Source organism: Apis cerana, linkage group LG6, assembly GCF_029169275.1.
Source record: "Apis cerana isolate GH-2021 linkage group LG6, AcerK_1.0, whole genome shotgun sequence".
Lineage (NCBI taxonomy): Eukaryota > Metazoa > Arthropoda > Insecta > Hymenoptera > Apidae > Apis > Apis cerana.
In genome coordinates this window covers 7,961,833-7,987,791 of record NC_083857.1, presented here as the reverse complement: position 1 = coordinate 7,987,791, position 25,959 = coordinate 7,961,833, and the positions used below count along the sequence as shown (strand labels likewise).

Here is a 25,959-nt window from a genome sequence, read left to right as displayed (position 1 = left end):
GGGAGGCGGCCATCCGTCATCTGCCGTTGGATACGATGCGATACGATTCGATTAGAGATATCGGAGGAGCAGGCCTCGCGTCTAGTCGAGGGATGATTAATGAAAAACAGCCAGCATCTCCCTCCGCTTTCGCCCTTTTTCCTTGGCTACCGCAAACACGCCATCATCAACCTTCACCGCGCGACCTCTTTGATGGATGAAACTTCTCGACCTCCGCCCTGGAAAAATACAATTTCCAGGAGCGCGCGGATGCTGCACGCCCCGCGATACGCCTCGCCGATTTAACGAGAGAAGGAGAGGGAACGGGAAAGGGGGTGGTCGCGTTTTTCTTTTTCGCGGAGGGAGGGCGGCTTCAACGCCCCGTCGTCATTAACGCTCGGCTGCGCGTGTTACGCGCGAGAACCGCGCACAACCTGCGTGTAACAACACGTTTACGAGACAGTCAGGGGACATTATACAGGAGTGTAATTAACGAGAGCTTGCCCCGCGATCCCAGTTCTGTCGTCCTCCTCTTTTCTCGCTTTTCCGTTTTCTCGCGCGCCGTTTCCTCGTTTCCGTTCTCTATACCCTTCTCTTATACGTGCGCGCGCGCGTGTTTTCCTCTACGTTCCTTTTTTTCTTTTCTTTCCGTTTGCTTTTTCTCCTCCCCTCAACCCTTTGGCCACGCTCCCTCGGGTAACGGTCGCGATTTTATTTTTCACGGGTGGCAAGTGGCGGTAATTGAAAGCGATCGCAATGTACTTGGTATCGATTACCGCCCCGGGCGGCTTTACACAATTTATCCTTGAACCAGTTCCCCTCTATTCCACGTGTCGGCGTTAATGAGTGTCTTCCTCGTTCGACGAGCACCACAGAACGATCGACGCGTTGTCTTCGCGACGTGCATCGAAGGACTTCCGAAGATGATCGTTTATTTTTTCTTTCTCTCGCTCAAAGAACGAAGAAATGAACCTATCGAGTTGTACCAATAACTTATAAAAATTAATCCGTTAAATATTCGTACTTTAAACGGCGAAAAGTTATTATCGTACCGAAAGAAAACAATCTTCCCGAATATTTTTCGAGATTTCAATCGCGACGTAATTTGTGCATGCCTCGAGGGGGTAAAAACGCGAGAATCAAAAAAAAAAAAGGAGAAAAAGAGAAAAAGGAAAACAGACACACACACAAAAAAAACTTTACAAGAACAATAGCTCGCAGCAGCGTTGTAAATGATACAACTGCAAGATGGATACTTTTATCCGTATCCAAAACCTTCCCTCTCGAATCCTTTCTTTTCTTCTTTTTTTTTTACGACGACATGAAATGAAATAAAGATTCCCTCCATTCGCGACAATATAATAATCTCGTTTACCCCCAATTCTTATCTCCTTATCTCCTTATTTATCCCTCCCCTTCGACCAACCCCCTTGGCGCGTTACCAGAAGATGCTTATTACACACCTCGCGGAATCTACAGGATCTACAGGAGATACCTGTGTAGTTCGAGCAGAGTAAAGGTGGGCGAATTTGGGGAGGGCGGTTTCTCGCGAGCGCCGTGATAAATTTCAGCCCGCGGCTGTCTGCCCAGCTTGATTAATCGCGAGATTCGGCGGGGGGACGATCGAGGCGAGCTACTTTTTCGGATTTCGTATGTCGTTTCTGCAACGCTCCGCACGAGATTCGACGGGTGGCCCCTTAATCACACCGTGGCACGCGAGCCTCTCGTTACGCGGCTGGTATTCCACGAGGAACGGAAGATCGGTGGCGTGTACCGGAGACAGTTGGCCGGGTTGTCGAGTTAAAACTCGACGAAACTGGCCGGTTGGCCGCGAAAGACCGCGGTTAAACATCGTGAAAGATTAAACCCGTTTGCCTCGACGACCGCGTTTCCATTGGCCACCGATCGGAACGGTTCGACCGACCGTGTTTCTGGCATCGGATGCGTGCCTCGAATTTTCAACCGCGAGCGTTCCAGCGATAAGAGAAAGCGAAGACACGCTGTTCGAGATACGGATTGTAGAGAGAGATCGGAGAAGAATAATATTATCGGTTCGTGTTTTTGGGAATTTTTCGTTTTTCGAGAAATTCCTCCCCCGATCTGATTTCTGTAGGTCTAACGATAAATAAGTTCAGTCAGATCGATGCCTTTTACGAAGGGAAGTTGTCATTATTGATAGATTGGAGAAAATCGTAGCATGTTGGAAATATTTAAAGGGATCGAATTAAATTCTAGATTATATTACTTTATTACTGGAAAATATTGCGATTGCATTTTTAAAGCACATGTTCCCTTTGGAAAGATATGGAGATATGGAAATTCAAAGAGAATTATCGCGTTACTTTCGCGATGTTATTGGTCGAAAGAAATAATTACCTTAACGCGTTTTTTGATAATTCACTTTTATTCTTAAAAAAAAAAAGAAATAAAAAATAAAAAAATAGACACTTTGTAAACATATCGTTCAAAAATGAAACATTCAATAATTTCATAAAAATAGAAAAATTCATAATTCAAATGATGAATATTTGAAAAACTCGACGATTAGAAAAACGTACACATTTTATATATATATATAAAAAAAAAAGCTAGAAGATTGAAACTTGCCCTATATAATCGCTTTTCATAAAATCTTCGATAGATTCCATCTCGAGTTCACTCTATTTTACGCGACAGCGTTCCTTGCCACAATATTTATTGTCATTATATTTCTCAGATGGTCCTAAGATGGTAAAAGCAGCCGCTCGATTTCAGCGAACGAGAATTGATATACATAGATGAGACCGAGGGTGGATAATAGTTGCCGAGGAGCGAGTTTGGAAAGTTCGATCGATGGACGTTCGACGAAGTGAAAGATGATACTTTCAGCCGTTTTGTAAATCGAGTTACGATGAAAGTTTTTAGCTAACCGTTTACAAGAAGAAGGGCGGACGTGGAAAGATGCTTTGGTCATTCGGTGCCGGTGTAACGTCACCGCGCCGACCGATAATTTTTGTTCTAATTTTAGCACGTCGGCACGTCGCAATTACGTCGATTTTGCTAAATTATTGATCGATGCGCAGAACAGTCAGCCACACGATGCTGGATTGAAAATAACGAGCAGACATGTCTATCTGCATCGTAACAATGATGCGTGAATATTATACGCTCTCTTTGCAACCTGATGTATTTCCTCTCTCTCTTTCTTTCTTCGTTCATTAACGTTTATTAATGCTGTTTTGAACTTTGATATTTCGAAATAATCGTTACATCGATGCTGACATTTTATTGCATCGATCACGCGGCATAATAAAGGTTCCAAGATTATTAAGGGGGAGAATCGAAAATAGACGATTGCGGATATCGCCTATTTCAAGTCAGGTCGTTACTTTAAACACGCCACGCGTTAATGAGTGGAACAAATAGCAATTACCGACAATTAAGAGAACGCACATTGTTTTGATTTAATTCGTGGATTCGTATTGTGTGTTAAAACAATAACATGTCGAAATTCGTACACTACCCTATGTTATTTGGATGAAATATTCTGGAACAATGTGATTCGTGTTTTGATGAAATTTGCTAATAATGTTTGCTAATTATTCGAATATTATGGGAATATCTCTAAATATCTCTAAATGTATCTTTTAGAAAATCACTTTGAATGTTATTGTTAGCGAATTAATACTTCTTCGATGTTATTAATCGATCGTACAATCGACGACTAGATGAAAATTTGATGAGTGGTACTGATATTCTTCCAAGTTTATAGAAACCAATTTCATATGCAACGATCTAAACCTTTGCGCGAGTATTTCAGTGATCTACATATTTGCAATTCTCTTTAAGTCTTGTATCCGTTATTCTCTTTAAACTTCGAATCTCGATAATCGTCGAGCGTGTTCTGTTAGATATATTCTTTAATTATATGTAGTTATTCTCTATTGCCATTCATCGTCAATCATTGTCAGACGCATGAAAATTCGTCTTGTTTTGAGTTTATCATTCGCAACGCGGGAGAATGAAATATCGTTGTAAAGTGGAAAAGTGGGATTTATATAGTTGGGAAGATTTATTGAGTTTGTTATTACATAATAATCAATACTTTTAAAGTAACTTTAACTTTTTTTACAGTTACAGTACATTATATGACTGGGGATGATTTAACAAGTTCGAGTCTCCTTTAATTTCGTTTCAAGAAAGTAACTCCATCAAAACTTATTCTTGTAAGAGTAAGAGACCGTAAAGCTCTCGAGCATAGTATATCCAAGGAATCTCAAAAATAAGAAAAGAGAGAGAGAGGAAAGAAACTTGACGCGACGGATTAAATATTTTTTAAATGAACAGTTCTATTCCAATGGTGTAATTTAATATTATCTCAATGCGATACATTCTTTAATAAAGCTTCAAAAAAGCCTTAAAAAACATTCTTACAATAAATTTTAATTCCCAAAATTCGCGTATGCATCTGTTACGCGAACCCGTGAATCGAATAAATCATAATCAATTCATGATTCAAAGCTTGTCAAGAAAAATCTGCCCGAGCAGTTTAATTTACCATGTAACCTATCCATCATAACAGAAGAAAACTGGATATTTAAAAATACTTGTACGCGTTAGAATTAATCAAACGATCGATCAAATTTATACTTTATCTGAATATTTTTATACCGTGGCCTCAACGAAAAACTTAATTTCAATTTGATCGAATAAGTGATATTTCCTTTTTAATTTAACGGACATGCTTTAACATAAATTTAATTCTCATTTCAACCTCCTATCAAGAATTAATCTTCGTTTTCTGCGTATTTTCTTTTTCTTTCAGAACGAAATTTTTTCCTCCTTCGTCCGACAATATTTCAAAATTTAGGCGCAGGTGCTTTATATCATATTAACAAGAGTTTCGAACTGGTCTATGAACTGGAGGTACATAATAGAGTGGTGCAGTTACATCTCCAGGGATCTATATTACATAGCTTCGATAATAGACGACACACGAAGCAGTATGCGGTTTACAGTATGTATCGAGGCCGACATTAAGGGGTTAAAATCATTTCGCTACTATTCCTGTGTTCACGATTCAATTCTGTTACCATGTCATGTATACATATATATATATATATATATATATATATATATATATATATGTATATATATATGTATATATATATATATATGTATTTATGTATATATATACGCATATAATCGTATGTTTGTAAAGGCAAATACACGCACATTTAGATATGTATGTAAATATACAGTGAAACCAGATTATCCAAACAAGATTATATTCCACGGAAATGAAAATACATTGTTGCGAAGGTAATATTAATCTTCTTAGAGAGGAATATATTCATTTAATATTTACATCTCGTCACAAATTTTGTGATATAATATCTGTTTATCTTGTATTTTAACGTAACTTGAAAATTTATGATCTCGTAAAGATCGATGGATTTATTAAAATTTACGAGTGCTGAAAATTTTTAACTCGTGTAAAGAAATTATCCCATACATTATACTTGTAATTTTATATTAAATTTCTTAAAAAAAAAACACTAGATTTTATTATTTTAGAAAAATAGAAAAAGATTAGTAAAATTTAAGAAATATTATTAATTAATAATATTTCTAAAAAGAATCCATTTATTTGTCCATTGCGATTTCGAAATGTTTAATTGAATATCAAACTACTAGGGATCCCTAGAAATCAGGATAGGGGAGCTTCATGTCCAATCACATCTTAATTCACGATTTCTCACATATAATAAAGGACATTTTGGTATGGCAAGTTCTGATGCAAACGCGATTTATCTTCGTAACCTATATATATATATATATATATGTATGTGTATGATATGTATATATTAGTCTCCCACTTGTAGAACATGATACAGATGACTTCTGGATCTCTGATACCAGATGCTTGTAGCACTGGATTGATGATGGTTGGTATAGATCATATCGCACACACGAGACTCGATATACTCTGGATTTCAGGAATATATAGCTCACAGTGGATTACTACCGGTTCAATCGTCGAATGATTTCATAAAATACGACAAAAGGGAACGAGGAGCGTGACACAAATAATTCTATAAAAAAAAAAAAAAAAAAGAAAACTTAAGCAATATCCTAAACTCGGATAATGAGCTAAAAATATATTTCTCTCGGTTCGCTTGGGTGGTACTTTTATTCTCCCATTAATGCCGATAAAGGGAACGCGAACGCGTGGGTGGAGCTTTATTGTTGGACGAGGCCAATATACGGAAAGTTTAGAATTAAACACACTCGAGATGAAGTTATAAAATAATACGAAATTATATAGAATACAGAAATAAGGAACGTTAAATGAAACGTAGTGGGAATTGAGATACGGTAGATTCGATTTTTGATGAGATCGAGAATAGAATTATTCAAAAATGTGGAAAAGTACCAAATCGATTTATGTATATGTAATAATGGATTATATGTGATTATACGTAATATTATAATTATATTTATATATAAGATTTGTTATCCAAATTTAATTTTCTAAATGATTCTAAATTTAATCATAATTTGGTATAAAAATTCCAATTGTGATTGTGCGTGATTTTGGATTTTGAAATTTTATAGTAGAAGTTTTGCGACACGGACAATTTCAGTGTATCGTTGGAGTTTTTAGTAATCCTGTGGACATGCACGATTCTGGGATCTCGGTGGTTGTCATCGTGTCTGAATAATTTTTAGCCCGAAGGGATTGCAAATCCAGGGATTTTGGTAATTTAGAAGCTTAGGCGATTTTACCCGAATTTTAGCCCGAATGATGAAGTCTGCTTTCAGGATTTCAATGGCTTTCATAGTCGTGGAATATAAACGAAGTGTTCATGGCAAAAACGACTTTTTTTTTTTTTTCACTTTCTGTCCTTTTGCGAGCAAGTAAAAAATATCATATTTCAGAATTCTAGAATTACGTTTAATTAATTTATAAACAAAATTTATTTATTTTTATTTATTATTATCATCTCGTTGATTTATTGATTTATTTATTTTGATTTTTAAGAAACAAGATTTAATAAATTGATAAATTTTATTTGGAAAATTAAACGGAATAAAATAAATCGGAATAAATTTATATTATATATGGTATCAAATTTTATATTTAATTAACTTATTATATTCGAAAAATTTAATAAGGGAGGATAGTTCATATGACAAGCTATTTCAAAAGATATCAAATCTTAATTATTAAGATATTAAAACGTAAATATCTTTATCTCATAAAAAGAGATAACGAGTGTTCATAAAAGCGTTTCGCCCTAATATTATTTATTTTATTCCATCATCTATTATATAATCCGTTATATATTCCATTATATAACGTTATCAATCTTTTGTATAAATTTTGAGAATAAGAATAATTTATCATAGTAAACCGCTTATTACGAAATAGCTGAAAACCATGTTACACCTCTTGAATTCCTGTTCGTTCTCATGATCGCAGCTATTAACGTTTCATTTTAATTCCTCTGGTTTGAAAATAGTTCAACGTTTGCCAGGAATCATTAAGCTCGGTGTAGAACAAACCAGCCGCGGATTTAAACGTTTCACCCCTTCCTCGTTCGTTTCAAATCTTGTGTACTTCAGCATTCGAAATTTTCCGCGTCAATTTCCGTCCCCGTAACACGATTTTAGTTAGACAACAAATTTTTACACCGATCGATTTAAATCGATTTTTCTTCGATTTATATTTGTTTTCGGGTAAATATTAGGCAAAAGATAGAAGTGATTTATAATCTATCGCGATAGATCTTAAAAAAAAAAAATATCCGTATGTACGATCATTCATATTAAATATTTTATATTTGCGGAAGCAAGTTTTTAGATAAACATTAATTTTGGGGAAGATAAAAGCTCCGATGATCTTGATCTTGATATATGCCGTCGAGAATATCCTTCTCAAAGATAATCCCTCGAGAGATTTTAATCCTTCTTTCGTCCACATGTTGAAGTTTCAAACATATTTTTCATTAAATGATCAAATATTCCAAACGTATGCCAACTCTACTATAAAATGAATTCTTCTTCGTTATTTTTTTAAACAATAAGAAAAAATTAAAATCCCTTGGAGTTTATCCCTTGAAAAAATATTTTTGACGACATACGCGATAATTTTCACTATCTCTGTTTTAATTTATTGTTTATATTAATAATTCATTTCTAAAAATAAAATGTATCCCATACTTCACTTCGCTGATAAAAACATATTCTTATGTAATTACGAATATTTATACAAAAATGTGATTTTATACATAAATGATGATTAAACTCGCTTTACATATTCATTTTGCTATACTTTACATATTTCTGCATACCTTCGTACATTTAAATTTGAAATAAAATAATATTGCACGAGCAATACCTCGTCTAATAACCAAGAAATCCCGAAAAATCTACGGTTCGATTATCGCAAAAAAAGATGGTGGTAGTTCAAAAAAAAAAAAGGGAAAATTGAGAAACACGGACCATTTGGTCGAAACTCGTCGGTGGGAAATCGACTATGTACAGTTAACGCGTCGAATAATTCGCGTTGTTCTTGGCACCGTGAAACGATAAATTACCAGAAAACATTTCTGCAACGTCGAAACGCCAAAATTCCCCTCCCCGCGTGAAGTTCACCTAGGCGTCCGTCCCACCTAGGCTGCGATGCAAATATTTCCAAGTGTTTGAACGGCGTGATAAGTAAAAGTAAATCGGATTACACGTGGGAACATTCGTTAAACGTTAGCCGAGGTCTTCCGCCATTGGAGAACGACCCGAATTCCGTAACTAACATCGCATGTAGCGCGAGTAACATTTATTTCACGGTTCCGTACCAGGATAAATGCCGTTGTAAACGTCGGATCTATCCGACGAGGGGGAGTGGGGATGATTTAATTAATATCTTTATTAATTACACGTATTACGGTGTTATTTTCGTATCGCGTGATCTTCCCGCGTTTCGACTGTTCGACTTCCGTTTCACGTCCATGGAAAACCGGAGTCATGCTTTTTTACGATCCGCGAAAAGTTTTTACGATTTCAGAAAATAGTCGTAATACGCGCGTATAATGCAAGGAAAATACAGAGTTTTTTTTTCTTCGTGGAATATTTTTGAAAAATGAGCATCGCATAAATTTCGCTCACCGAAAGAATAAGAATATTGTTGTGAAAATATAATTATGCTAGAATTAAAACGCGAAACTTTGTAATTGTTATTCATCGATAGAGATATGAAGAAATATGAAGAAATATTGAATATTGAATATACATATTTTATTCTCTCAAAGAGATTTGATATTGAAAAAAGAATTGTGTTTTATATAAATCTTTATAATCCAATTTATTTTTGTATCTAAGAAATTTATAGTTTTGAAACTAATTTTGAGTACTCAACAAATGATATAAAAAATAAAAACTACAAAACACTATAAACAGACTTCTCAGTTAAAGAAATGAAATTAATATGTTACTTTAAATTGAAAAAGAAAAACATATCTATATAGTATCTATATATATATAGTATACAAGTTTAAAGTAATGTTATAAAAGATTTAAAATTTTTGGATTAGACATACAGACATTAATTGTGATTATTTTTTTAGATTCATCGATGAATATAATCGAATTATTTCTTTAATGATTGCGATGAGTATCAAAAGAGTGAAAAAAAAAGAGAAAAAAAGAAAAAAAGGAAGTGAAAAGAGAGGAAGTAATTGCATTCAAAAGTGGTGAAAATTTGCGAATGCGCGCAAGAAGTAGAATTGTAAAGCCGTATGCAGTCTGTAATAGCATTCAATGGAGGAATAACGTTCGTTGCACAAAAGACCTTTGTTATGAAGCTGCATTCTCCAGTTTTTCCAGATTTTTCCTTGAGTTTTATTCGGTTCAATTGTGCACCGAACTAGAAAAGCGTACGCATGATTCTTCAGATACGATATTCATGCATTCCTTCCCGACGTAATTTTCTTCGTACGTCATTCCTCCTATAGAAACATGTTCAATCATCTGCTACAAAGAAATCGTATTCCGTTAAAATATGATATCATCAGAGTGCAATAACGCGAGCAAGCATATTATTAAGTACGGGTATGAAAGATTTATAGATTAATATTTTTCGTTCCATTACAAATTTCATTAAATAAATAAAATATTTTGTCATTTTTTCTTTTTTTCTTTTTAATTTTTTCTTTTTCCATTTTTCTTTACTAATTTCCTTCTCTTTGTATCAATAAGGATTCAAACGTTATATTTCATTTTAATCGAGAATCGGATAATTAAACACTCTAACTGGATTGATGTTTTCTTTTCACCGTTAAACAAAACAAAGCTTTATTAAAGTTTAAATCGAAATTTCCGACCGATCTCATTGGACACACAATGTTTTTTCTTTGGAATTTCACACGGAATTCGAATAAAAACTGTATAACAATTTTATCAAATCTGATTAACACGTTGACTGGTACGCCGTGATCGTCACTCCGCCATTTATCAATATTTCGAAATTCAATCTACCGTGAATTTCATATCAAATTTTCCGTATTTATACTTTTTTCCCCTCCTTTTCTTTTTGTCTCTACCCGCAGAAAAAAGAATAGATCTTTTTCATATTAGACAAAAATAAAATGAAAAAGAAGAAAATTGTTTTTCAAGTGAAAGAATGATAAGAAAGAAAGAGAGAGGAAGAGAGAAAAATGATCCTCGAAACTTTCTATTACAAACAATGAATATTGTAAACGATAATACGGGCAGAACGATATACGAGTTTGATAAAGTTACTTATGCAACTATGTCACGGCGAATAATTTTATCGCAACTGATTTTACACAGGTATACACACACACACACACATACATCCGTAAAATAATATTCTCTGCGAATTTCCATTACAAAGAACGAACGAACACCAAAAACCATGTTAACATGAGCGAAATGATATAGAAGTTCAGGACTCACAGACACTCGTAGAATCGCAACGTTGTAAGATATAATTTTACCGGGTAATGAACTATTCACGTAATTGAATTTTGTTTTCGCGAAAGTTTGCATTGTTAAATGCAATACACATGAATTAACATAGAATATTTTCTACGTAAATGTACGAAAATTTTATACGAGATAAATTTTAATAAAAAGATATATGACACAAATATATGATTTTTATGTACTATTCACAGATATTGGAAGCTAATATAGATAATATAATGGTGATTACAATTAAAGAAAATAAAAAATAAAATTATAATAAGATTTATCGATATAAATATGAATTTAACACATGATTGAAGAGATGTGAACCACAGAGATATACGTTTGATTACACGCGTTAACAAGGGTTAGGTATACATGCTTTTGCGCGTTGAACCAACTACATCCCGGCTAATTCGAGCTTCGAGTATCTCTCGAAACATAACCTACCTCAGTGATTAATTGTAATTAATCGCCAATGTCATATCTATGTGACAAATCATCGTGGTTTGAGTTTCGGTTACCTAGCTATCGAGACGTAGATAAGTCAAACATCGGAATAGTGTACGTAGGATTCTGTATCGATATGAATCGAGAGATACTGAAAACAGAGTGTACGGTATGAAAATCGAGACATGCGAACCTCGATATTCAATGTTAATGGAAATCGAAGAAATACAGGAATATAAAATTAAAGATTAATGGAAATTTCATTTTTAAATTGAAATAAAAGATAGTAAAAAAAGTTTATCAGAATTAACTTAATTAATGATTGGTTTTTTAAGAGATTTGTTTAGAAACTAAAAAATTGAAAAATTTAAATCGAATGATTCGTAAAAATTCGTTAAAATATAATTATGAAGAATATAAGATTCTTCAAATTGACACAGACGATTGATCTTGTATTGAAATGAAACATTTGAAAACTGCAACGAGCATAAAAGATTTCAAATCACAACATTCGAGATCAATAGAGAGGAAAATGTAACAAAAATACGGTCAACGAAAATCGTGGAGATTTGGAAACAGTACCGTCAAAACGATCGAAAATATAAAATCCTAGTTCAATGCACAACGAAAATTGTGCCTTGAAATATAAAATTTACACAAATCAAAATATTGAACTTACACATAGAATTGATGCCAAATATTATTCTTTTCTTTCTATTCTATCGATAATATGTATAACTTTTTTCATTATAACCTATTTTGTTATCTTTGTATATGATAATATAATTTAATAATATAATTTAAAATATATTATATTTATCTACTACAATGTTATAAAATCACATAAAAAATCAAATAACTATGTTTGATCGCAGAATTCTTTATCATTAATTATATGTGAATTCTTTTTTGGAAAACTATTCGCCAAAAAAGGTTAGATTAGTGACAAAGTTTGCAATAAATGTATACAGATTAGCTCGTTTATATTCTATCTCGTTCATCAATATTCTATTTACTAAATTAATGATCAGATAAAATAACAAATTTATTCAAATTTTTAATTTTATATCAAAGATGATTAATTATTATTTAGAAAAAACTTAAAATTATTATATTTTAAAATATAAATAAAATATTTTCTATTTAATGAATTTAAAAATTGTACTCACTCGTACTCCATGTTTTATGTAAGTTTTCACCAAACAGTTAAAAGCACATCGAACACAGATAAGAATTTTCTTGTAAACGGGAAAATATTCTCATAGAATATTCTCGTAGACACAATGCAAATTTAACGGCACAGCACGAGAATTACCAGGAGAAAACTGAAAGCGTGACTCCTTAATCCGGCGTCCAAGTTCACGAATGCAAATAGTATATACCTACATGCATACACGTGTCCCGGTTGTTTATGCTCGAAGGCAAACAAGTCGGCACACAGTGGTTCGTATGTGCCGAGGTTTCGTGCACACGACCACCAGAGGCCGCTTTACACGTGCCAATGCAAGCACGGCTAATGTTTAGAGCGAATCGAAATTGAAGCGCCGGAGGAGACTGATGCTGAAACAGATTGGATTTAGTTGAGATGCATATCGATCTGTCATTATAATCCACCTGTTCTGCTCGCACAATGTCGTAAATTTCATAGGAAATGCGTTAGTCGTAAGCTTGGGCTTGTAACTTTCAACGAGAGAATTATTATACTTGGTATCGTTACTTTCATGCAAAAGTTAATTGTTAAACTGTTTGCTATGATATGGGTGGCAACCATGATTATAATCAATGATGTATGCAATATGGCGGTTAGTTTTATTATATAACTTAACCTCGAAATTAAATGGTGCGTGTGTTGTCCTTGAATGTGTTTCGTTCTAGTGATTTAGTGGTTAAATTTCACTTTTGTTTGCCATAGAATTCTATATTTTATTTGTGCTGCAATTAATTTCAGTGAATTATAATGAAATCTTTGATATGTTTCTTTTGCTTGCTTTCTTTTGTTATCGATTGTTGATCTTTGAATTATGAGATTTTTGCAATGTAAAAAATAACATACCGATTGTGATATACTTCTTTATAGTCTTCAATTATTTAATAAATTTGTATTTGTCGTTAATTATTGATTATATAAATTAGAAAAGAATTGAAATTAAAATTAAAATTTAGAGTTTGATTTTTTTGACAGTGATTTGAGAATGTATAATTTTATTCTCAGAATTAATAGACGGATGTGTAACAGAACAACCGTAACAGATTTTTAGATTAGCGAGCTAGTTTCTCCTTAATCAGTAAGCTTTGATAAGATCCTGTTTTGTACACTCAATCGATCAAAGAAGCATACCACTCAAAAGCTTTACATTTCAAACTGTTCGTCTTTTTAATAGAAGATGCAATTCTAAAATTACTTCCTCTTATACGTTAGAACTAACCATAATAAATTTAACTTTTTATTCAATACAAGTTTGATTTAAGATTAAATTTTCGATATAAAATAAATTGAAGTTTGAATTTAATATCCTTCCTAAATCAGACATTCCATAAAAATCGATGAAATAAAATACGAAACTACTACGCAATAAATAATACAATGTGAATAATATAAATACATATATTTTTTTTTTATTTATTCAAAATCACATTTACACATCCTAGAACGATTACGTCGCCATATTCTATTATCATATATCAAATTCTTGTATTTACAAACACAAAGACGAGCATCACAGAATTGACAGAAGTGAATAATAGATAATTTTTCAAAACACAGAGAATTAAAAATTTTTTCCTATTTAACACTATATATATGTTTCAACATACTATCAACGGATTACGTAATTATTATTAATTTAAATATCGTTGTTGTTTTACATGACATTTTTTTCAATGTTTCGTTAATTTCCGCTTCGTTCAATATTTAGAGACATGCCCGGTCCCGTTTAAAACGCGCCTTTTTGCCGCGTGCATCGTATCCGCTGCTAGGATAACGTTGGTACGTGAAGCAGGGTGCAGTAGTTGGTAAGATATACGTAGGATTAAACCATTTCGACGTTAAGCCCGACGTCCAGCAATCAGATGTTCCGTTCTCACGTCCCGATCGCTAATCGCTCTCGTACTAATAGCGGAAAGCACTTCAACCCCGCCCACTCCCCTCTCCATGCTACTTTTAACCCCTTGCTGTTAAAATGAATCTAAAAAGAACCTTTTAGCGTCCATTTTACGTATCTGTGTTGTCGGGTACTTTCAACGAAAATCACATTCAGCTGTTGTGTGCTTTTTACCTACATTTTCTTCCCATTTTTCTTTATTTACTTTTACAAATAGTAGTGTATTACGTTTGATAAATGACATCTTTCTCCATATGGAATATGTTAAAAAAATTTGCATTTGAACGAAATGCGAATTATATGAGATATAGAGTGATGGTATGTTTGATTAAATGTATGTTTGATTAAATATAGAAAGTAAAAAAAATACAAATTTTTATATTTTTATGTTTATTATTTATGCATAATTAGAAAAAAGATTATTTTTATAAATAATTTTATTCATTATAAAAAATATAAGATGTACAAAATTAATAGTTTTAAAAAGATGTTTTTGATATGAAATCTTGCTTAAAATTAAGATTAAAATTAAAATTGTTATTTAAAATTAAAAAGTTGTTTAATTTTCTGTTTTTTTTCAATTTGAACAAATAAAAGAAACATCAATAGGCCATTTGTAATACATTCAACCAATTATTTATTAGCTTATTTTTTAAAATAGAGACACAAACAAAATAGACATTCTAATTTCTATTTTGAATATTATTGAGAATATTAATTATTAATTTCAATAGGAATATTCTATTTACATATATATTACATATATCCTATAAATAAAAAAAATTGTAAGATTTAATGTTAGAAATATCTTAAATTTGAAAAGAGAGGTTAAGTTAATTTAAAAACAATTTATTAATCTTTCATTTAAATGATAATAGAATTACTTCGAAACTAATAAAGAAAGTAACCAAATAACTTATTTTTAATGTTATATCTTTTTTGCATATAAGAAAATAAAAATTCACTATACATGTAAAAATGAGAAAAAATAATAGGAATCAATAGCATCATTAATGAAACAATCGTATTCACATAAATGATAATCTCATGTGAACGATATCATCATTTATTCTATTAACTCTATTATCATAACATTGCAACATTTTTTTGTAAAAATATAATATCTCATATTAAGATATATCATGCTTTGTATGTTTCATACTTAACCTAAAATCTATTTACTTACATTAAATACCTACGTTTTATTTTCGTTTTCTTTTGCGTATTCAAATTTATATATTTCGGATTTGTTTATTAACAGAAATCTTTCTACTTTTTCCATAACTTGTTCCATAATTTATATACGATTCAAACGAACTCTCAAGAGCTTAAACGACAGTGTTTCCGAAGTGTACCCCTTTTCGCAGATACTCGTTAAAGTAGTAACAACTTTACCGACAATACCGTTGGGTGTATAATATACGCGCATTGGAATGTATGCAAACTAGGCTAGAATACAAATCAGATGCTGAGAGGTTTGGCGTGAAGTTTAAGAAGTTTTGTCTACCCGAATGAATAGCGTGGTGGATATCATGGATAAATGACTCGAGAGTCTGGGTCAGGACTAAAGAGGTTATTACTTTTCTTAAGATGCCGGAAACTTGAATAATTCTTTCATTAAAATTGCGCCATAGTATATATCATAGTAAGTTTGTTTAGTTGGAATATTCTCAATTATTTTTAGGTACGTGATAAAACTTTATTTATTAATGTTGTACTATTATTATATTATTGGATCTATAATCAATGATATATTTTTGAGGTTAGAGAATTTCAAATATTTTAGTCTTCTGTAAACGATCTCGTATGTTTGTATGTATAAAGAATTTTAATAATCCATATTTGTCTGTCATATGAGATCATTCAACATTAAATGATGGAGCAAAAAGACTTTGTGTCGTGAGAGATGTACGAAGTGTTCATTTGAATCGATACAACATTGCAATTCTTAAGCTGTGGAAGTAGCGACATGATGGATGTCCCATATATTATGTACACGGTGTAAGAGCTATCTCCCAATGAGATTTTTCCGTATAGGTAAATAGTTTTTAATACTATAATATACTATATATAAATTCATATTTATTATATTTAATAAAAATATTATATCAATATATTTTTAATAAAAATATTTCGGACGAATTTCGTGTGAAATATAATATGATATTGTTAGAATTTGAATTGGTTATCTCGATCATTGATTTCAACATGTTATCGAAATAGACACTCTGATTTGACATGAAATGTCAACTAAATTAACTGACAGCGCGCTATAAAAAGATTTCCATAAATTTTCATTATTCCCGTAAAAATGGAGTGCCTTTGAGGGCAACAATCGCGGAAGCGCGGTTTTTCCAACAGAGCGATAACAAAGTTATACGATAATTGAGATTTCCTCTGGCACTTTGCATCGTTGACGTTTCCGTTAAGCTACCATTTTGTTATATCTTTATAAAGGATAAATTTTTCAAAATTTATCAATTTGTTCTGTTCATAAAAATAAGACAAAAATATTGAATGAATCTATTGTCATCGATGTTTCATTATAATGTCATAAAAGATGTAACAATGTGAGAAATTTAAATAGGATAATAGGTTAAAAAATTAAATATCGATTTAATTTCCACACGATAAAAGGTGAATGATATTTACATTTCCATCGAATAAAATATGATGAATCGAAATATTTAATACACAGTAAGTAGCAAATTTATTTAATAATATATAGATATTCCATTTATATCTCGATTTATTAAATAAAAGAATAACTTCATTTATTACTGAATTTACGATTATTACTCAATGAACGATTTTTTAGCAATTCACTAAATTTAACTAAGAAAAGTGATGATCTTTCTGGATACTTTGCACGAATAATTCAAGCACATTGATCTACATAAATCTCTCACCTTTCATTCATTGTTGTTACACTCTACGCTTATGTATTTACACACATGCATATTAAAAAAATGAAAATCCTTTAACACAAAGTTGTTATTAAAGATACGCAATGCATACCGTTACTCACAAAAAGGGGTTAAAGATATGCAAATTTATGTATTCGCGACATATAACACATGAATCTCGTGCACAGCAACGTTTTTGATATTTTCATTCGCAATTCTTCCATTGTTCATTCGTTTTTCTTTTTTTTCAGATACGAGATTGACGATCTATCTAAATAAACTACACATAAGTAGTGCCAAGTTTACACATACATTTTAAATTTAATTGTTGCTTTTACTACATACATAATGCTAATCTACACTTAATATAAAATACTCTTATATATAAATATACGTAGGTAGCGTTAATATTATTATTATACAATTCAAATTCAATTTATCTTCTTATGCACATATAAATTATATATGGATACACATAATGCTAACACATAGCTTTTTCTCTCATATATAGATAGACTGGATACATAGATAAATTACACTGATGTTAACTTCAAGATAAAAGATTCGTTGGCGAAACGTTTCTCAGCCAGAAGAAACGAGGAGAAGAAAGAAGAAAAAAGAAAGAAAAATGAAAGGTGGCATCTCGACGGTGCGGGTATCCAGGCGAAGTCGACCCTTATCGTTTCGCGAATGGCCACGTGATCGAATTTAGCCGAGATTGAAGCTGACCGTGCACGGTCGTACAGGACTTCCGGTAATCCACTTTCCCTTAAACCGCAGCCACCCTTAAAGCAGGATAAATGGTTAGCATGGAGAAACCAGAACCCGAAGTAAATTCTCGAGAGTGCACCACGGATTAGCTTCCGTGCTAACTACTTGTATTACAGGGAACAGTCTCGACGAAATTGGAATATATCTCTTAGTAGGTTCCGCCTATTTCCTTTGACACACTAAATATTCTATTTTGAACTTGAACCTACCATCTTGGACATCTGCAACGATTAATAATCACGAAATTCGAGTTTATTATTTTGTGATGATATTAATACATTTTTTCTAAAAAATTTCTTAAAAATCTGTTTCATGGAAAGTAAAATTATAGTGGAAATTAGAATATAACGTGAACGTATGTTGGAATTTATTTACTTCAAGTAAAAAATATATAGAGGAAATTATTAATGTATTGAAAGATTCAATACATGTGAGATAAAGAAAATGATTTTAAATTTATAATCAATAGTATTTACTTACTTAGTAAATTATTTTCATTATTTGATATTCAATAATAGAAATCTGCAACATTTTATTCTCTGATGATATTACATGAAACGTTATGGAAAATATTAAGAATATTTCTTTAAACTTAAAAGTAGGATATAGATTAGATTAGGAATGTAAGATGTTGGAATGTATGTTATGTGGAATATTCTAGTTAATCACTTGACATGATAGTATTTATAAGACTGGCAGAAATCATTTATTTTATGTTGTATGCATATTAAAAAGTGTGACATTTGAAATGAATGAATGAAATGAAAATGTGCTCAGATGAAGTTATATGAAAAACCTGAAGTAAAATGAAATATTTTACACTATATTTCGTTGTGTATATGTATATATCAAGATACGTAATCAATCTTATAGTTTGCACATATATAAATTCATTTAAATATTCATTCATTATAACATAAAACATCTTTCCATGACATACACACAAAAAAAATTCAAATCATAAAAATCCATAAAGCCAACGATCTTTCGCAAAATATAATACAAACAAAAATGGACGAGACAGCCTTTCTGAATGAACAATAGGTATTGTGAAAGGCGTGGCTACGGTTCAAAAGTGATGGTGTATGGAAAATCGAAATTCACGATTGAAATTATTTTTTTTTTTTTTTTGATTTAAAATCAATTTTCCTGCGTTCCACAGGTTTTTCACGGAAGACCCGGAATAGTGTGCCAAATCCGCACGACGTGCAGCAACTTCGCCTGGTACCTGCTACCTGATATGATTTTCGGCATGCCTTCGTTCAGCTCCGGGAAAATGGAATTTCCTCTCGTCTCATTTTCGTATGCGTACTTTTCTATGTAGTACGTGTGTTCGCAACCCTGACGAACGAGAGATATATTGCTAAAATATCAAATTCGTATTTCTAATAATGTTCATTTTTTCAAAGAATGATAAAATTAGAACTTTTCAGAAACAATATGATTTCTAGATAACTGTGCGTGATGGTGAGTAATTTACTTAGCAAGCTGAAAAAATATAATAACTGTCTATGATATTATCGCTTGATCGATAGTGACCTACTTATTCGTAGTTTTTTAATGCGTTGAATTTGTAATCTTTATTTAAGCATTAAGTATGTTATGTTATGTTATGAGTATATTTGGTTTATATATATCTATTTACATCGTAAGATATTTGAAAGAGAACATTTGTAAAAGTATCTGTAAAAGGATCTGATATCGGTCTGATCAAAAATCAGTTTATTTAATTTTTGATTCGTTCAAAAATTAAATAGTAACAAATATTGGATAAGGATCAAGTATCTTATCTTTAAAACCAAATTTTTTTTGAATTTTAACTTTCTTGATGTTCTTTCTTCTTATTTTCTAATTAATAATATTATTAACAATAATTATCATTTCCTTTACTTTTTACAGATCTTACTTTAAAATAATCAATGATCAATTGTCAACTTGTTGACAATATTATTGGCATATATTATTGATCATATATGCTGTCACGAAGAGATTAAAATAGATTAAAAATGATAAATTTGTATCGGAAATTTTCAAAAATATTATTGATCAAATATCATTGATTAAAGCTTCTTTGAAGAACTTTAAACGAGCGAAGAAATGCTGGAATAATAATCGGTATAATTACGCAAAGGTGTTTAAAACAGATTAAAACTGATAATCATAAAAGAAATGGGAGGAAGCACATAGGCGAAATAACCGTACTACCAATTATGTCGTTGACTCCTTATTACACGGAAGTAATCAGCCTATCAGTATCATCTGTGCAACCCGATCTGAAAAAAGGAAAAACGACGAGGGTTGAGGGTGATGGGACACGAGAAAATCATTATTGGCCGCAATCACGCGAAGTTCGCACTGTGTCGAAGTTTACACTCGAATTCACCCTCGTGTTCAAAACCACTCTTCTTTCGACAACACGCTTTTCATGTGGCACCGCGAACTGACCAAATTGAAAACAGAGGGAAAATGTAGAGATATAAAAAGAGAGAAAAAAAAAGAGAGGTAGGTTTATTCGTGTGCAATGTATTCACGCATGATATTTCACGTGTGAACGTACAATTTCAATTCATAAATATATAAAGAAATGACATACGATTATTTTTATTGTGAATATCTAAAATATCTAATAATATTAAATTGAATATTTATTTGTTTGAGTTCGTTAAGCGAATAATTATTCATATGATGTATTTAGATAATGAGTAGAAACATAATAAATACTCAAAAATAAAAACATATGGAAGATTTAAAAATTGATGTAAGTCGTATTTTTTGAAGATGATTTATAGTAGATTCTTTTTATTATTTAAATTTCCAGTTCACCAATAATGTTATATTATTAATTGTTATATTATTTTGTTATATTATTTAATTATTATTCTTAACATTTAAATTTTAAACGAATTTTGGAATTGTTTAATATTAAAAAATTGTCAATCTCAAAATGATATATATATATATTTATTTAATTTTATTATATAATTTGAATTAAAAATCACTTACATATATAAATATATAATATATTTATAAATAACGGATTGTTAAGAAAATATTGATTTAAATAAATCCTCTTCAATAAAAATAATTCTTCAAAAATGAAAAATTCTCATTCGCTAGAATTATCAAATCAATTAAATTGATACGTTTCAAATTTTTTGCTTTTGCAATTACTTAAAATGTTTAGATACCTTTAAAAAAATTGATTATATATATAGTTCAACATTATTAATATTTTCAATCATCTGTAATAAATTTAAATAAACATTATAATTCTATAATGGATGGATCCAGAATATTTATAGATGAGAATGTAGCTCGCCTCGCAATGTGTGAAATGTTGTGAAATCCTTGCGTTGGTGTCGTTGGGGCCAACAATACCAAGGTAATGCATCAGGGAATTTGAACATGGTCCTGCACCCTTCATGGAGGGTGGGTTTGCATGCGTTCGAATTAAATCTGGCTACGAATTTGGTTAAGGCTTCCGCGAATTTTCACCCCTTCCATATCCACGATTGGATTTCGCGCGGAATTTCATCTCGAATATTTTTCCCTTCCCAGGTTCGGTTCGAGGGCAGGGTGAACGAGAAATGTTTACTCGAACTTTCGAGAGATTGTCGTCAGCGAGAGAGAACAGGAAGGACGACCCGTTTTATCCGTAAAACGGTGTTTCACTCTGGATGGGATTTTTGGAAAATTTCATTTCGCTCGTTCGGGTAATGTGATAACGGCCACGTGAATTTGTATGCGTTATAGAAATGTTTATAAAATTGGAGATGAGAACGAAAGTAAAAAGTAATACATATCCTTTTCTTTAACTGCGTTGCTGCCGCATTTGTATATTAATTAGAAATTGTTTAACAAATTAATATGTTGTGTTACATAGTGTGTGAAATTTCCTTTTTCTTATTACGTATATATTCGATAAATGAATAATTTTTCCTATATGAAAATTATTTGTAAACGATTTTAATGTAAAAAATAAGAATAGATAGAAAAATGTAATGCACTATATAATTAGAAAAATGATGTATTTAATGTTAATTATTATCTGGAATGAATTTATAAAAAGTGTATTAACATAAATGTCATCAACACATTCATCAAGAACCTTTGAAGTATCTTCTCTCAACTGAAACTAACTCTTTGACGCGAGAAGAATATTGCTCGAGATGCTTTTAAATAGTAACGAAGGAAAATAAAAATTGTGTCTTTATAAGAAATATCAGAAATTATAATTTTTCATATCACTATTATCAAAATGAGGCGACGATTAAGTACGATTTTTCTTCTCTCCCATCATCTATCTCACAAAAATACAAAATTTAATCAAATGCACGTAATACTTAAAAAAAAAAACGTATAAGTTAAAACCATTTTACCCAGGTTCTCCATTTCTCTATTCATACTTCTACAACGTAACTAATACTCCGTTTAAATTATACGGTACGCGAAATAATTTAATCTGTTACAATCACAATGACGAAAATTATTCAAACAGGGAGGGAAGAATTTATTCTTACCTGCGAACGAATTTGCATTTAAATTAGATCAAGCACAGCACGCTTAGTGTACGTAATCCGGCGTCGTAAAGGCCGAGAGTATACCATCCTTTTACATTACGCAACCGATTAATTAATGGACGAGACGGTTAACGCAATTCGAGATCACTTTTTCGGATCAAAAAATCTTTGATCTCGTGTTTTCGCCGTGACCAAGCCGTTTTACAATATTATAATCGTTTGTATGACAACTGTATGGAGATATATGGAGTCGCGTTTCTCGAACCCGTTTTACATTACGCTAGTATGTCACAGGTTCGTAAATATTGAAGAATATTTCTTTGCGACATGGCAAATGTTTTTGAAAAAATATTTATCCTTCGAATCGAAGGGAAACTCGGGAAAACGGGTCCAGTTTCGTTAAGGGTCACGTGTGAAATGAGATCGATCGAAATCGAAAGCTGTATTTTCGTATCGAATCGTAAAAATATGTCCTGATCAGAAACTGGCGTCCAATAAAACATTGAGTGGAAATTAATTTTATATTGTATAGTTTAATTAAGAAAATCTTCACTCGAAAATTAACTTTCGATTCTTTAAACCGAAAGTGATAAGAACATTTCGTGACGAAATTTGTTGAAATTTTTTCTTGATAGAAAAAAAGAAAAAGTTTTAATTTTCGAAAAAATTTAGCGATCGCGGAATTTTTCCAAAAGATCATGTTTTCGATCCATCTTTAATTGAAATTTGGAAGAAGAAGTTGTTTCCATCGATATTACCAACAACTCTGGAAATGCTGGTCCGTATCTTTGTCGTTACTCAAGCAAAAGAGTATATAGGTCAGAGACAGGGTATTCCATTGTCCGTCTAGTTTACGTCGCTTTCACGAGGATCGCGTTAAACGAATGAAAATTTCCAAGATGTGTTCGACTGTTCTTAAGAAAGTGGAGGGGCGTAGATGTAGAGTAACAGAAGAGGATAGAAAATTGATTTCTTCCAAAGGGGAGACAAAAGCACGCATAAGGGAGAGGAAGGACACGTTTTTCTCTTCGATGAACGCACTTTTTTTATTTTTCTTCTCTCTCTCTCTCTCTCTCTCTCTCCTCTCTCCCCTACCATGTCGAAGCAATTTCGCGAGAGGATTATTTACTCAAAGCTTTTAGTGTTTTAGTTGCGGTGAATAGCGGAAAACGCGGTATAATTTAGCTCGACGAGGAAATGCTTTCGTAGGATTCAATATTTCACCCGTCATCGTCCGAAGCGGATGCTTCGTTACTCTCGCGACGAGTCGACACGGTGGATTGTGTGTATTTATTTGTAGTTTTATTATGGGGATGATGAAGTTACGAGTGTCGGCATGAAGAATGGAAGGAGACAGTGGAACGAAATTTGAAATTGAATTTCATCCCTTTGAGAAAGGGAAGAGTTTTGAGAATCTTCTTCTTTTACGAAAGTAATTTAAATTTATATCACGATAGTGGATAATGGAGAAAGAGATACTTGAATACTTGGTATTTTTTTTCCGTGTTTTATATTTGTATTCCCATTATGTTTCACGTATTTACATTATACCTTTAAATAAATCGATGCGCTGTCGATTAATTTCCACAATTTCATTCCCTCCCTCCGACGTCCAAATATTTTATATTTGGCTCGTATTTCGTTTCTATTTAATAGAAAATTTAATATTCATGTATATTCAATAATAATAATAATAATATCGAATGAAATCAAAGATACGCAATGATGAAAGAACAAATATTTTCCTCCTCCCCTGATTAATATACAATGCCTTCTTGATAATACGAAAACCGAAAATAAATGAAAATGCAATCGAGCCGGTGAAATTCATGATTTTTTTAAAAAAAACTTTTTCAATAAAAACACACAATCACTGTACAACGGATTTCGAATTCAAAATAAAAGTTTCAAATATCAACGGTGATATTAAAATATCGAGCAAAAAGACATAAAAAAAAAAAATAATAATAATATACTCCATTTATTAACATTACGCTCCATAATACACTTAATAAAGAATCTTATCCTCCCAAGGATACGATCTTTAATCTACGAAAGTAAAAAAATTTCGCATTGAATAATTGTAAAATAAACCGAAGGATCGTAAAAATGGAGCAGAATCAAATGGAGTTGTGTGATTCCGCTTTAAAAAAAAAAAAAAAAAAATCCTATAATCCGAGAAAGGACGAACGCACCCTATCTTCGATAATACACCACGTTTCGCCACGTTTTTCTATCGTCGGCCATAACAGGGACACGGATTTTCACAAACTGCGTAACTCACCCGGATGCACGAAAAGCGCGCCGTGCTTTTCCACCTCTAATACGTTCGTAACTTTTATAGCAGCTGTTCTATCGCAACATGGACTTACACGGGTCGTGTGAATATAAACGAAAGAATATATATAGTATATATATATATATATATATAGAACGTGGTGTTACAACAATGTTGGAACAATGGAAGGGAATCATCGGCGAGTCGTTATCGTTCGAGATATTTTTGGCCGAGATTGTTCGTCCCAACAACAACGATCGATAGCGTACACGGTAGCGCCGTGTTACCGTGGTTTATCGTTGCTGAATATCGTGTCCTTTCTAACGATATTCGGCTAAGATTCGGCCCAACATCTCCGTCCCTGATGCAAATCGCAGTGGCGGAAGCGCACGGTAAAAAGCTTCGTTGCCCGTGCCCTCTTTCTAAGACAGGCCGCCCCAGGGACGATTACCAACGTGTTTGGCCTGGCTCGAGACTCACACCCCGCTTCGTCACCCCGTCAGAATACCGTGCAAGTTATTTTCATTTAAATCTACCATGTTGAAGTTTTGGAGAAGTACAAGAATTTGTCAGTTAAGTTTCTTCTTCTTCTTCTTCTTCTTCTTCTCGGAATGGAGCAATTTGTTAAACTCGTTTAAAGGAATTTTTAATCCCCTCTCCCCTCGTTACATCCATCGTAGAACTTCACTTTATGTGTGGGCAGAATGGGGAGAGTTGCAAGCAAATTATGTAACCGGGTCGTTTGTATAATAGAAGTCTACTAATTCCCTCCGCTACTTGTGAATTTTCGTTCAAATGAAGTCGAGTTTAAGTTCAATTCCCTTACTCTTTGTTTTCCATAGCGATGGTTTCATTGTAATTGTAATAATGTTCGATTCTAGTTTAGATAATTAGCTCGTATTTATTTCATAGCATCGTATTTTTAGAGTCAAGTTTTTCTGAATCATTTTCAAAAGTGAAACGTCTATTGCGATTCATGCATTCGA

At 32.2% G+C, this 25,959-nt stretch overlaps 1 protein-coding gene and 2 long non-coding RNA genes across 3 annotated transcripts in view; 1 reads left to right on the top strand and 2 right to left on the bottom strand.

Moving 5' to 3' along the window:
* LOC107995559 (neurotrimin) overlaps nt 1–12,726 on the bottom strand; it is a 51,684-nt gene extending 38,958 nt beyond the window's left edge. Inside the window, exon 1 of the mRNA XM_062076200.1 lies at nt 12,567–12,726. The gene's annotated coding sequence lies outside the window, so the exon portion shown is untranslated. The remainder of the gene's footprint in view (nt 1–12,566) is intronic.
* A 499-nt stretch (nt 12,727–13,225) lies between these two features.
* Nucleotides 13,226–22,395, top strand: LOC107995558 (uncharacterized). The gene is made up of 9 exons (XR_009830100.1): nt 13,226–14,225; nt 14,313–14,409; nt 15,866–16,143; nt 16,357–17,195; nt 17,656–17,802; nt 17,916–18,158; nt 19,338–19,642; nt 20,075–20,677; nt 21,734–22,395. It is a non-coding gene; the product is annotated as an uncharacterized LOC107995558 (long non-coding RNA).
* On the bottom strand, nt 14,872–15,872 carry LOC133666247 (uncharacterized). Its single transcript, XR_009830101.1, has 2 exons — nt 15,698–15,872; nt 14,872–15,265 (listed from the first exon to the last, which is right to left on the bottom strand). It is a non-coding gene; the product is annotated as an uncharacterized LOC133666247 (long non-coding RNA).
* Nucleotides 22,396–25,959: the final 3,564 nt, after the last annotated feature.